Below are 14,450 nucleotides of genomic sequence, written 5' to 3'. Positions count from 1 at the left end.
TCAATGGAATAACAATCCTAACTATCTGTGCATCTAAGAGAGTTTCAAACCACACAAAAAACTCAACAGAAAATAGACAAATCCACAAGTAAAATCAGTGACTTCATCATTATTCTCTCAATAACTAATTGAATACATAGCCAGAAAATCAGTAAAGATATAGAAAACTCGAACAATACTATCAACTAATTGGCCAATTGGCTTTTACAGACTAATAGAGAATACAGATACATACTCTTTTCAAGTGCACCTGAAACGTTATGAATCATAAAACAAGGCTCAATAAATTTGAAAGATTCAAATCATACAAAGTATCTGACTACACCAGAATTAAATGATCAATAACAGAAAAGACATTTTAAAAGCCCACAAATATTTGGAATAAATAATATGCTTCAAGTAACCCACAGGACAAAGGAAAAACCTAAAAGGAAATTAGAAAAGCATTTTGAACCTAACAAAAATGAAACATACCAAAATTTGTAAGACGTACCTAAAGCAGTGCTTAGAGGAAAACGAATACCATGATATGATTATATTAGAAAAGAAGGAAGGTCTAATATCAATGGATTAAGCTCCACCCTAAGAAAACAGAAAAAGAGTAAACAGAAGCAGAAATCATTGAAATGGAAAACAGAAAAACAACACAGAAAAATCAATAAAACCAAAGCTGGGTCATATTGAGTAAATCTATTAATTGAATAAATACAATAAAAATTGATAAACCTCTAGTTAGACTAATACAGAAAAAAGAGAAAAGACACAAATTATGAATATCAGGAATAAGGAGAAGGCACTATAGAAAATTAGGGAATATTATATAAACAACTCTATGCCAACACATTTGACAACTTAGAGAAATGGCTAAATCCCTTGAAAATCAAAAATTAACAAAGCTCACTCAACAACAGATAACTAAACTGAATAACCTTTTATCTACTAAAGAAATTAAATTCATAGATAAAAACCTTCCCACAAAACAAAGTAACAAAACTTCCCACAGATACAACAATAGGCCCAGGTGGCTTCACTAGGAAATTTTACCAAACATTAAAGAAAAACACCAATTGACACACACTCTTAAAGAAAACTGAAGAGAACACTTCCCAGCCCATTCTATGAAGCCAGCATTACTCTGATATCAAAATGAGACATATTACAACACTAGAGACCAAATCCCTTATGAACATAGAGGCAAAAGTTAACAAAATTTAGTGAAGTGAACACAATATATAAAAGGATAATTATCATCCATATAGTTTACCCCAGAAACATATGGTCGGTTTAACATTCAAGTCAATGAAATTCACCATATTAACCAGCTATAAAAGAAAAAACATGTAATCATCTTAATATACGTAGAGAAAGCATTCGACAAAATCCAACATCCATTCATGATAAAAATCTCATCAAACTAGGAATAGGAGAAAATTCCTCAAACTGATAAAAGAGTATCTTTAAAAAAAACCACAGCTAACATCATACTTTATTGAAAGACTGCATGTTTTCACCCGAAGATTGGAAATCAGGTGATATTTTGTGCAACATCTCTCACCACTTTTGTGCAACACTGTCCTAGAAACTCCAGTCAGTTCAGTAAGGTAAGAAAAAGTAAACTGATGAATAAAGGCATACAGATTAGGGAGCAAGAAGTAAAACTGTCTTTTATCACAGACAGCATGATTGTGTAGAAATTCCTAAGTCTACAGAAAAGCTACTGGAGTTAATAAGTGAGTTTCAGCAAGATTGCAGAATACAAAAATCAATATACACAAATTAACTTATTTCTATATACTAATAATCAGAAATTTTAGAAATTTAAATACCATTTGAAATAGTATTTTAACAAGGATTAATTCTCAAAAAGATATGTAAGACCTCTACGGTAAAAATTATAAACCATTACTGAGAAAAATTAATTAAGACCTAGAGAAGTATACATACCGTGTTCACAGTTTAAAGACTATTGTTAAGATGTCAATTCTCCCCAAATGTATACATAAATGTCATGCAATTCCAATCAAAACCCAGCAGACTTTTTGGTATAAATATCTGGTATAATTCTAAAACCTATCTACAAATGCAAATGATCTAAAATAGCCAAAACAATTTTAATAAAGAACAGAACTGGAGGACCTATACTACTTCATCTCAAGACTTATTACCAAGTTACAGTAATCAAGATAGTGTGGTATTGGTATAAAGACAGACATCAAAGTCAAAGGGACAGAATAGTGAATCCAGAAATACAACCACACATATATGATCAATTGATTTTTAACAAAGTTTACATGGCAATTTAATAGAAGAACTGATCATTTTTTCAAAAAAGGTATAGGAAGAACTTGATAGCCATATATTTTTTAAAATTAAAAAGAACCTTCCTTCTTACTCTATATCATATACAAAAATGAATTCAAAATGGATCATAGACCTAAGTGTAGGAACTAAAATAATAAAACTTCTAGAAGAAACATAATTCTAGTAATCCTGGGTTTGGCAAAGATTTCTTGAAAACAACACAAGAACTACAAAAGCAAAAATCAATACATTCAACTTCACTGAAATGGAAAGACACAAAAATCAAAAAGAAAGCCACAGAATGGGAGATCATATTTGCAAAACATATGGCCAAGAAAAGATCTGCACCTAGTATATAGAGAAAATCAATATAATTTTTTTAATGGACAAAAGATTTGGACACTTTCCCAAAAAAGAGATAAAGAAGGCAGATAAGAATGTGAAAAGATGTTCAAAATTCTTAGTCATTAGGGAAAAGAAAATTAAAAGCACAATGAGATACCACACATACTTATAGAATGGCAAAAATTAAAGACTGACCATATGACACTTCCACAAGGATGTGAAGGAACTGGAATTCTCATGAACTGCTGGTGGGAATATAAAAGAGGACCACCACTCTAGAAAAGTTTGACAGTTTCTTAAAAGGTTAAACATACATCTAATAATAAAACCCAGTCATTCCACTCCTGGGTATTTACCCAAGAAAAATAAATAAGACACATATCCACTTAAGTCTTGTGCCCAAACATTCACCTTTATTTTTAACAGCCCCAAATGGGAAACACCAATATGTCCATCAGCAAGTAAATGACTAAATAAATGGAGGTATATTTATACAATGGATTACTACTCAATAAAAGGAAAGACCTGTTCATATATATACCATGTATGAATCTCAAAATCATTACACCAAGAAACCAGACTCTGCCTTTCTCCCCCTCAAAGAGTATACAACGTGTAATGTAATATATAGAGTAATGAACCACAAAGGTGCTAGTTTCATAAAGTTCAGCCAACTGTTTGTTCCCAAACTAGTTTACACCAGTTATATTTAATAGTGTAATTGCATAAATCAATGATACATGAATACCAAAAGTAAGAGGGTTGTTGCTTTTGTAAAAATCAAATTGGAAGATTGGGAAGACCCGGTAAAAATTGTTCTTGGATCATATATTGACAAAACAACCCAAAAGACTTGAAGAAAAAAATATGGAGATCTAGATTGCTTTGCAAAGGTCTTAGTTTTCTTTGTTACATTTTAAAGAAGCCCAAAGTGGATACAGATTAAGTATTATGGGTGGGCTTTCTAAAACTCTTATAGGTAGACCCACACTTAAGGAGAAGAATTATTGTACACTTTTGATATGTGCATGAATGAATGCACACATATATTTTGACTTAAAATATTTAAGGTACAATTCCCACATGCATCAAACAACAAAACAGAAGCTTAATCCCACTGAATAAGAAGGATTCCTAGGGTCTTTTGAATTCACTTTCTTTTTTTCTAATGTGAAAGCTAATAAACTCCTGGAAAAGATGGATTTACAGAACCAGAAAGAAGAGGAAAAATAACATTTAATCTCACCATCCAAATGTAACCACTGGGAATATCTGGGAACATTTCTTTACTGTTTGGTTTTTTTTTTTTCCCCTACACTTTTTAAGAACAGTAATCATAATGAGAACACTTTTGTATATTGCCTTTTCCCCTTAACTTTACAAACTTGCTAGTTCTCCCATATTATTGAAAACATTTTTATTTGGAATAGTTGCAGCTGGTACAGGCTTTTAAAAGCACAAAAGCCAAGCATATACATATTGATGTCTATACTGAGTTACAAAAAATGTCATTCATTTCCCTTCTTGAATTGAAAAGTAGGAATCAAAGATAATATGGATTAAGAAGAGCTAAAAATTGGATTCTCGATGAAGACATCATAGGCAATAAATAATTGCTACCTTCCTTAAAAAAAAGGCCCGAACTATTACTTCTCCCCTTTAGTCTCATTTATTATCTCAGTTTATTCAAATCTTTAAGAATAGCTTCTCAGAGAGACTAAGACAACCAGAAAATTGCTGCTAACTCAAATAACAACCTGTAGTAATTATCAAAGTACTTCACACTTCAAAGGAGAACAGTAAAAACAATTACCTATGTGGAGTTTTTTATATGGAGTTTCAAAAACATCATTCGCTTGTGTACGACAGAAGTATATCCTGACATTTCATGCCTGGCAGCTAGCTGCTGCTTTCCTATGTTTTCATTCTAGGGAATCAATAAAATATATATAATAAAGATGACAGGAGTAATAATGGTGTCAACTAGGAAGCTAAGAACAAGTAGAGCTGTAATGTCCAAAAATGTGGGCACTGACTGTAACTGCTGTTTTCTTGTTGGCCTTTATCTTATTTTCTAGTTCCACATAACAAAAGTAATGCCACATTTCAAAATTATATGACTGAATAGTGCTATTAATGCCACAGAACGCTTCTCCTGCTGAGTGTTTTTGCCTGTTGATTATTTACCAAAGATTTGTTCTAAGCCCAACTTTCAATGGTTCTACATATAAAGCATTTTACCTTAATTGCTCTGAGACTTAAAAATATAAGGGTGCTTTTCAGTTATCTCCAAGTCTTCTAAAATAAATATTACTTTTGGAATCCAAAGAAAATTTAGTCTCACAGAATGTATTATAGCACAAATATAGTCACCCAACTAAAATTTAAAAAATACATTTCTATACATGCATTTTGTGGCTACATATACACATTTGTTGATAAATACTAAAGCTGATATATAGAAACAAAGACTTGATGCATTTAGTAAAGTCTTATTTTAAAAGCAGTGTTTATGCACATAAAAACATACACATCCACTTTTTTTCAATGAGAAAGGTATCATTTTGGTTCCAAGTGACCACACTCAAAGCAGGGCACAGATCAATGCAGAATATGTCTTTATTTACTCATATGTCTAACGACTTTAGGATATAGTAAACACCAAATTGCCATCAGTTGGTTCTTTGAGATAGGAAAAAAAAGAAATGATAGGAAAAAAAATCAATCTAGTACGCAGAATATGTCTTTATTTACTCATATGTCTAACGACTTTAGGATATAGTAAACACCAAATTGCCATCAGTTGGTTCTTTGAGATAGGAAAAAAAAGAAATGATAGGAAAAAAAAATCAATCCAGTACCTGTTTTGCTTTACAATATATTTAGAATGAAATTTTTTGTTGATTAAGTCAGTTATTTAAACAGTTTTATTTGATCTCATAAAATAGTTCAAGCTAAAGGCTTAACTTAGAGCCACCTATAACATAACCACATAGACCATATACAATGCTAAACTTAAAAGTTTAACAGCTCTTAGATTTTTCAAAATTTCTTGCTTTCTACCCAGAATCATCAATGGGAAATAGGATTAATTCTGAGGATAAAGATCTAGGTTATTAACCCTTCCCATCAGCCCCTCTCCCCACAAAACAGTACTTAAATTATCATGGAGATCCTGCCTTCCAACACTTCTTTCCCCTTTAACATAGTTTGAATTGAAGGTATAATTAATGGAACTGTTTTCTGTATGGAAAGATTTGTTATATGCATCCCCTATATAAATGTGTGTTATTCCATGGGCAAAATTTAATCTTGAAAGGGGGAAAAAGAGGGAGAATAAAATAATAACATGATGCTTCTTCACCTTTTTTTTTTTTTGGCCACGCCATGCAGCTTGTGGGATCTTAGTTCCCTGACCAGGTACGGAACCCCCCACTCTCCACCTGGCAGTGGAAGCTTGGAGGCCTAACCACTGGACCGCCAGGGAATCCCTTCACCTTCATTTTAAATGGCCACAGTGAAGACAGCAGGGTTTTGGACTTGCTTTTAGCAAACATGTAGTCATTTAATTTTCTGTGTGACATTAAGCTTTAAAAAAAATCTGAGAAGGAAATTCCTATGAATCATATACTTTTTACACAGTATTTTATTTAACATATTCTCAAACATATAGTATTATGAAATATAGCCCATTAGAATCTATTCAATGATGACTATGTAAATACATAATCTCCAAGGATATATTTATCATCTTGATTCTCTGGCAAAACTAAATACTATGTAGGCTCTCTTTATCAGGAAGTTAATTTGTTTTGAAGGAAAAAGGCTTATGTGTTTAGGCATGTTTTGTGGGCAGTGCAAGACAGCACTTCCTCTCTATTTAACACAGCTAAAATCTATCTATCTAAAAATATTAAGAAGAGCATAAATTGAAAATGGGCTTTCCATGTTTATTTTTAAAATAAGTGCTATAAAAATAAATAGCAACTCAAAATGGATTAAAGACTTCAAGAATTAAAACCATAGAACTCCTAGAAATAAACAGAGGGGAAAATCTTCATGACATTGATCTTGGCAATGACTTCTTGGATATAACATCAAAAGCTCAGGCAACAAAAACAAAAATAGACAAGTAGGACTACATCAAGTTAAAAAGCTTTCACACAGCAAAGGAAACCACACATCCTATGGAATCGGGGGAAGTATGTGCCAATCATCTATCTGATAAGGAATTATTATCCATAATATATAAGGGACTCCTATAACTCAAAACCAAAAATACAAAAGCCCATTTAAAAATGGGCAAAGAACTTGAATAGACACTTCTCCAAAAAAGACATACAAGTAAACAGCAGGTATAGGAAAAGATGCACAACATTACTCATCATCAGGGAAATGCAAATCAAAGCCACAATGAGGTATCACCTCACACCTGTTAGGATGAACATTATGGAAAACAAACAAACAAACAAAACCATAAAATAACAAGTGTTGATGAGGATGTGGAGAAAATGGAACCCTTGTGCTCTGTTGCTGGGAATGCAGAACGGTACAGTCACTATGGAAAACAGTACTGAGGTTCCTCAAAAAATTAAATATAGAAGCACCATATGATACAGCAATCCCACTTCTGGGTATTTATCCAAAGGAATTGAAGTCAGGATCAAAAAAAAGATATCTGCACTCCCATGATCATTATAGCGTGATTCACAATACCCAAGAGGTGGAAACAACCTGAATGCCCAACGACAGAAAAATGGATAATGTGTTATATACACCACACACACACACACACACACACACACACACACAAATATTACTTAGCCTTGAACAAAAAGAAATCCTGTCATATGTGACAATATGGATGAACCTGGAGGATGTTACGCTAAATAAAAGGACAAATACTGCATGATTCCACTCATATGAGGTATCTAAAGTAGTCAAACTGATAGAAACAGAAAATAGAATGGTGGTTGCCAGGGAACCGGAGGGAGGGGAAATGGGGAGCTGCGGTTCAATGGGTCCAGAGTTTCAGTTATGCAAAATAAAAAAGTCCTGGACATGAGATGTACAATTATGCTTATAGTTAACAATAATATACTGCATACTTTTTCACTATGAGGGTTAAAAAAAGGTTCATGATTATTTTTACCAATTTACTTTTTCCATCAGAAAATTAAAAGCAATTTACAGCTGTATGTAACTGAGATTATGTTAAATTTGCAGATTACTTTGAAAGGAAAAAAGCAATATATTCAAGTGGTTCAAACATGAAGAACTACTTTTAAAGGACTATGCAACAAAAAGTCTTAAAAGGTCCTGTATCCATCTACCCAATTTCCACCCTTCACAATATGTAACCACTATTATTAGTTATCCCTTCTGAGATCATTTTATGCATATATGAGCTAAAACAACTAAATACCTCTTTTTTGACACTAATATTCAGATAACATATACTTTCTTCACCTTGCCTTTATTTCTTTTTAAAGTAAATATATCCTAAAGGTTTTTCCTTATCGAAACATAAAGACCTTCCTCGTTCCTTTTTTTCTTTTTAAGCAGCAAGGCAATTCACAATGTAGATGTACCATAATTTATTTAATCAATCTTACTGATGGACATTTAGCTGGTTTCTTTTCTTTGGCCATAAAAATATATTCTGATAAACCTGGTACATACATTAAGTCATGGAACTTTTTGGATCCTCAAGAACAAGAGTGCTGAAGTTTTCACTGAAACCCTTTTTCCCGACAGGTTTGGCTGACACCCTTCAACAGAATTTTTCCTTACGTATAAAATGGAGGGTTACGGTTGGATTATCTCTATGGTCTCTTCTAACCATAATTTTTACCGGATTTTCCAGAAAACATCACATACAATATTCTTAGCTTTAGTCTTCTAAGAACCTTCCCATTACCTTTATTGAACTTATGTTTTTCATTTGACATTTAATTTTGAAACACTTTCATGACAGTAACCCTAAAGGTAGATGTTCAACTAATAAATAAGAGTAGTAAATTACATACATGTATGTTGAGATTCCAGGATGGGACTCCAAACTCAAAAGAAAATGCATGGACTATTAAATATCTCATGTACTTAAAATAATTATTTCATTGATAGTGATGGACTTTGCTCATCTGTACATTCGTTGATATATTTCACTATTTTCCGTAGTAGTAAAAGACTCAATATGAGATAACTGCTGAGTGTTAAGAACATAGCATATTGTCAAAGCACAGACCAAAGCCATCTTGATCAAATGGATGATCATGACCTAATCAAACATAATCTCACAATTTTTTAAACTGTAATATTAAGAGGGAGTATAGTTAAGTCTATGGCTATTTACAACTAAAATTCCATTGGTTAAAATAAAGTATATTAATCACTAATTCTATAAAGCTTTTCATTGCATTCTTCTCCCATTAAAAGCATCCCAAGTCAAATGCTACTAGATGAATGAATACAACACTGACCAAGAAACAAGTTCCCAATAAAATGTTCAATGAGAAAAGGAGCCACAAAAGTATACAGATAGTAGGATCTCAATTTTACTCAAAATAAAAATTATACACATAGACACAAACACATACAACATGTTGTAAGTGAAAACTGGTACAATCACTGAGGGCAATTTGGCAACATAAAGACGCGTGTCCTGTGGGAAGCAATTTTATTTTTAGGCACCTACTAGAAAAGCCTTTGCTCGTGCATACAAAGAAACACGAACAATGATGTTGACAGGTGAATTGCTTAGAATTTGTTCTTTTAAAAAAACTGGATAGAAAGTAAAAGTTCATCAGCAGAATAAATAAATGAAAGTGCATATATATAACATAGTTAAAAGAACTAGATTTATAAATATCAACATGGCTAGCTGTTAAAATTATTGAGTGAAATATGTAAACTATAGAATCACACATACATTATGATAAACATCTCTGCAAATAAATAAAAATATTTTCCTATGGTTACATACATGTGAATAAAAATATTTACCAAAAAATACTAGATAAATACACATCCAATATATAATAGTTATGTTACTTCTGAAAGAGACAAAGGAGATCTCTATAAGAGAGACTGGGATGGTGCCAAAAGGAATGTTAGCTTTATTTGAAATTATCTGTATTTTAAGAAATAATTTTTTAAAATGTAGCTATGTCTAAAAGTCTGGAAGTAAATATGCCTGAGTGTTAATATTTGATAATTCTGACAGGAGTGATTTAACTCCTTCTTTGTACTTTCCTGTATTCTTTTAATTTCTAAAATGTCTTTAAGAGAAAAATATTGAGAACAACTTATGCAGACTTATTGAGCTACAGAATTTTATTTTGTATTATAATTACAAACATGCAGAATAAATGGAATGAATAGAACATATTTTAACTTGTACTTTTCAACGGCAAGATACACTGAGTAATTATAACAGTTACCCAACTCAAACCAACTTAGCAACCTTCAACGGCTATCTCACATCACAGGGAGATATTTTTCATTTTTGAAGCAAAAGAGAATTATCTCCAAGATATTCACAATTCACAATATTATATAATTAGTAAACATTCAGGTACTTCTGTTACAACCAGAAAATGAGCACATTCAAATGACAAAAAAGCAAAAGTTTGGAGCACATAAAGAAAATGTCAGTATCCATGAATGTGATAAATTAGACAATCAGGGAAACAAATGCATTTATAGTATTCATTTCATTGGAACAAGAAAAAACACTTCAATTACCAAATGAGTAATACTTCATTTAACAAATACTGTTGGGAAATGAAGTGACATATACAAGTGAATTTTCTAGATAACTGGAGCTTATCTTTTTAAAATCAAAACCTTTTAATTTAACCATTCTGATGAAAATCTCTCAAAAATCACATACGTCGCTGTGGTTTAAAACACATGTCGAACATATCCAAGGTTTTCCTTGAAAACTCTAGGCCAGCATTCATTCATTCACTCACTCATTCAGCAAATTAGACTTGTCTTCAAAGAGCTTGCAATCCAGATATTGTAGATTAAATAGTCTGATTAAGATAATTTTACAATTAGTTCATCAACTGAATTAAAAATAAAATTCTACCAAAAAATGAAAATATCTAAGCACTTTATCCCTGTATTATCTCCCACTTTCTCCCTAAATAAATCTTCCAGCCAAACTATTTTGTCTCCATAACCTAGTCTATGTTTTCACATCCATGAGCCTTTGCTCAGTATTCACTCCACTTGGAATATCCTCCCTCCAACTGCTGTCAGAAACCTACTCATCCTTCAAAGCCCAACTCAAATCTCAACTATATTGTGAATGGTATTTCTTATCTTCCCATTTAAATCAACTGTGCTAAAAATGTAAGATATTCACTTTCCTGAACAACCTGTTTTACAATAGTACTGGAAGTTGAATTTTAAATCCTGCTGGGAGGTGAAGATTTACACAACAAATATTAATTGATTCCAAACTAATGAGTAACAGGGTCATACTCATGATACTCACTCGTAAAATACAGATAGCATCAAACTTGCAAAGTTATTGTGGAACTTAAGAGTAGTATATAAGGTATCTACAGCAATGATAGATACAGAGTAGATGCATGAAAAATTAATAAATATTATGATCTACACTAAAAGTAGACCAAGCCAAGAAGCCACTTGCCAAATTATCCCGATAATACCATTCTTTCACGGTCATGTAGGAACGAACATCAGAAAATCTTCTGGGCCATGGAACTCAAATGTGTGCTACCCCTAAGAGAAAAAAATAATTTGGAACAGGACTCATTTATTTTCCTTGAGTACATGAAAAGTCTGAATCTCAAAGGAGAATATGTTTTTTAAGGAAAGATATTTTTTAAAAAGTTTTAGAAGAATGTTTATAATACTAAGAGGTCAGTGTCACTGTTGAAAATTGTTCATGGGTATATTAGTTTGCTATTGCTCCTGTAACAAATTACCACAAAACTTACTGGCTCATAAGAACACAAACTTATTATCTTATAATTCTGGATATGAGAAGTCCTAAAATTAAGATGTTAGCAAAGCTGCATTCCTTCTGGAGGCTCTATGGTAAAATCCATTCCCTAGAAGCATCTTCTACCTTTGAAGGGCTGTATGCATTCCTTGGCTCATGGCCTCTACTTCTACCTTCAAAGCCAGTATCATAGCATCCACAAATCTCCTTCTGATTATGACCCCTGATTCTATCATCACATCTCCTTTTCTGACTCTGACACTCCTTCCTCCCTCTAATTAATCCAGGTTAATCCCCCCATCTCAAGATCCTTAACTTAATCACATCTGCAAAGTCCTTTCTGTCTCATAAAGTCACATATTCTCTGGTTCTGGGAGACCATTATTCAGCTTACCACAATGGGTATTTTTATCTCTTTAATTTTGCAAAGATTACTGACACTTGAACTCTCTAATCCAATTTTTAATAATCTTTTAAAAGGAAAAGCTTACCATAAATACAAAGTAAAATAAGTAATAGTTTCTCAACTGATAGGATTTCAAATGTTTTGAAACTTCAAGATTTTTTCAAAATGAGATTTTGATTTCTTAGAGCCTCGTTCTACTGGCCTAACACACTGTATTTGCATTTTTGAAAACTAGTTCATTAAATGGTCACACTTAGCACATTGACAACTTGAGGATAATTTTAGTGAGTAATTTAAAACCTCTTAAGGAAAAGAATTACCATAGCTTGAAGAATAAAATTATCAAACCATTATTAATTTATTTTCTCCCTTTCAGAATCTGGGAAAACCATAATAGTTACCCTGGGGAACACAGATCACAGAAACTGAAGGGAAAAAATGCCCAATTGCTCCTGAATAATGATTCTCCCAATATATACTGTATATTGGCTATTTTCTTGTAATACTAATATTTGCAATCTAAAGAGTTCGTATTTTCATTTATCATGGCATAACTTACTATGACCTTCACTGATATCTCATTAAGCTGTTCTTACCACAAATTCAATCTTTTTTCAACACTTAGAAACAAATTAAAGGGTAGGTGGTCTACTCAATTTTCAGCTTTGATCAAGATTATGAACTAGTTTTTTTATCTTTGAAAGTTAATCCTTTCACATTTGCCAAATATTACTTACTAGATAGGTAATACAATCTTTCAACTACCACTTTTCCATTCCTTTGTCATGATTAAGCTCATAATTGCTCACTGTGGTACTGAATATTGTTATTCATTATAAGGAATTTTAAGTACACTCAGCACAGTAATGGCATTATACAAACTAAAAAATTTACCATTTTAAATTAAAATTTGCACTGAAGAGTCAGAGAAAGAAGATAATTTCAGAGGTTTACTGTGGAGCTGCTGTGAGGGCATTTCATACTCACACTGAAGAGTCTTAGTAGTTACCATGTGACAAAGTCTTTTAACTCCAGCAGAAAATTCGTATTTCCTTCTAGCAAAGATTTTTGCATTACGTATTACTTCTGAGTATCCAGTGGGGTTCTTGGACTTTCATCCATTCTAGTTCACCAATTATGTGTCAGGCATCAGAGGAATATTTATGGTTAAAATGATATGAGGTCTAGAGACTTGCTACAGTGGGGGGAGGTATAGATGAAGTAAAATTGTATGTGAGCTGATTAGCTGCTGTAGCTTGGTGGTATAGGGGTTCATTTTACTACCCTAGCTATGTATATCATCCCTAGTTGCTCAAAAATATATATAATCTCAGGTTCCACAATTCATTAAAACTTTGAAATAATGGCATTTATCATTATTTTTCAACCCAGAGGCTCATCATGATTAGAAGACTGGGTTTACAACACACTAAATGGATTAGAAAAAAACAAAGATTGGGAATGAAAAAAGGAAGGAAATTATTTTTTTAAAGGGCAGTAATCACAGACAGTCAAATTGAACCAGCTGTTCATCCAGAAAATCTGTGGGAGTTAATATGGAGCCTATTCAAAACTTTTTAATTACACTGGTCTTTCATATATACATTTCATAGCGCTTTAGGCCAAGAATATGTTATTGAGACTACTTTCACTGTCAAAATAATTGAAAAAAAGGCAATAAAAGGAAAAGAAAAGCCAAATGCATTTTTATTAAAAACAAGGACTCAGAGTAGATAAGTAGTAAGCAGGACCATGGATAAAAAGAATCCTGATTACTTTGGAAATTAACCCCTGCCACTAAAAAGCTGTCACTACCAATATAGAATAATCTATGAATATTTGCTCTGAGATAAAATAACCTATTATAATAATCTATAAATGAATCAAAACAACAAAAAAAGAAAGTCTCAAATGTATCAATAACGGAAATAAATATGACCTTAACTTTGTCTTAAAATTAATGGTTGAAATTAGACGTTCAATTAAATTAGCATTTTAATATTCAGACCTATTTTTGACCTTTAACATACAAAATTATGCAGGGCTGGGGAAGAGAACTGACATACCACAGTTATTCCAAAATAGATTGATTTTCATCCAATACTCTTTATTAAACTATCTTCAAATACAAAGAAGTTTATAAATTTATAAGCTTCACATCATACAATCAATTTAAAGGTTTCTCTGTAATACTGAAAACCTTCTCATGAGCCTGGTATTCTCAGTCCACTCACGAACAATCCTTTTGGTATGAGCTATTTGTAGAACAATGTTTATTGATTAATACATTTAAGAGCAATTGTTTTCTTAATTTTCTCCAGTTATCATTATTGGAATCCTATTTAAATACGTCACATAATTTTTTACATTTTAAAACTGCTTTGCAATCATTTTTAATAATTAACCACATGAAATTCA

At 32.1% G+C, this 14,450-nt stretch overlaps 1 protein-coding gene across 2 annotated transcripts in view; it reads right to left on the bottom strand.

Annotated features, from left to right (window-relative positions):
• Window positions 1-14,450, bottom strand: part of HS2ST1 (heparan sulfate 2-O-sulfotransferase 1) — a 186,647-nt gene that overhangs the window by 60,598 nt on the left and 111,599 nt on the right. The gene's annotated exons all lie outside the window — the stretch shown is intronic.

Source organism: Pseudorca crassidens, chromosome 2 (assembly GCF_039906515.1).
Source record: "Pseudorca crassidens isolate mPseCra1 chromosome 2, mPseCra1.hap1, whole genome shotgun sequence".
Taxonomy (NCBI): Eukaryota; Metazoa; Chordata; class Mammalia; order Artiodactyla; family Delphinidae; genus Pseudorca; species Pseudorca crassidens.
The sequence above is the reverse complement of the archived record's forward strand: the minus strand, read 5'-3'. Positions and strand labels throughout refer to the sequence as shown.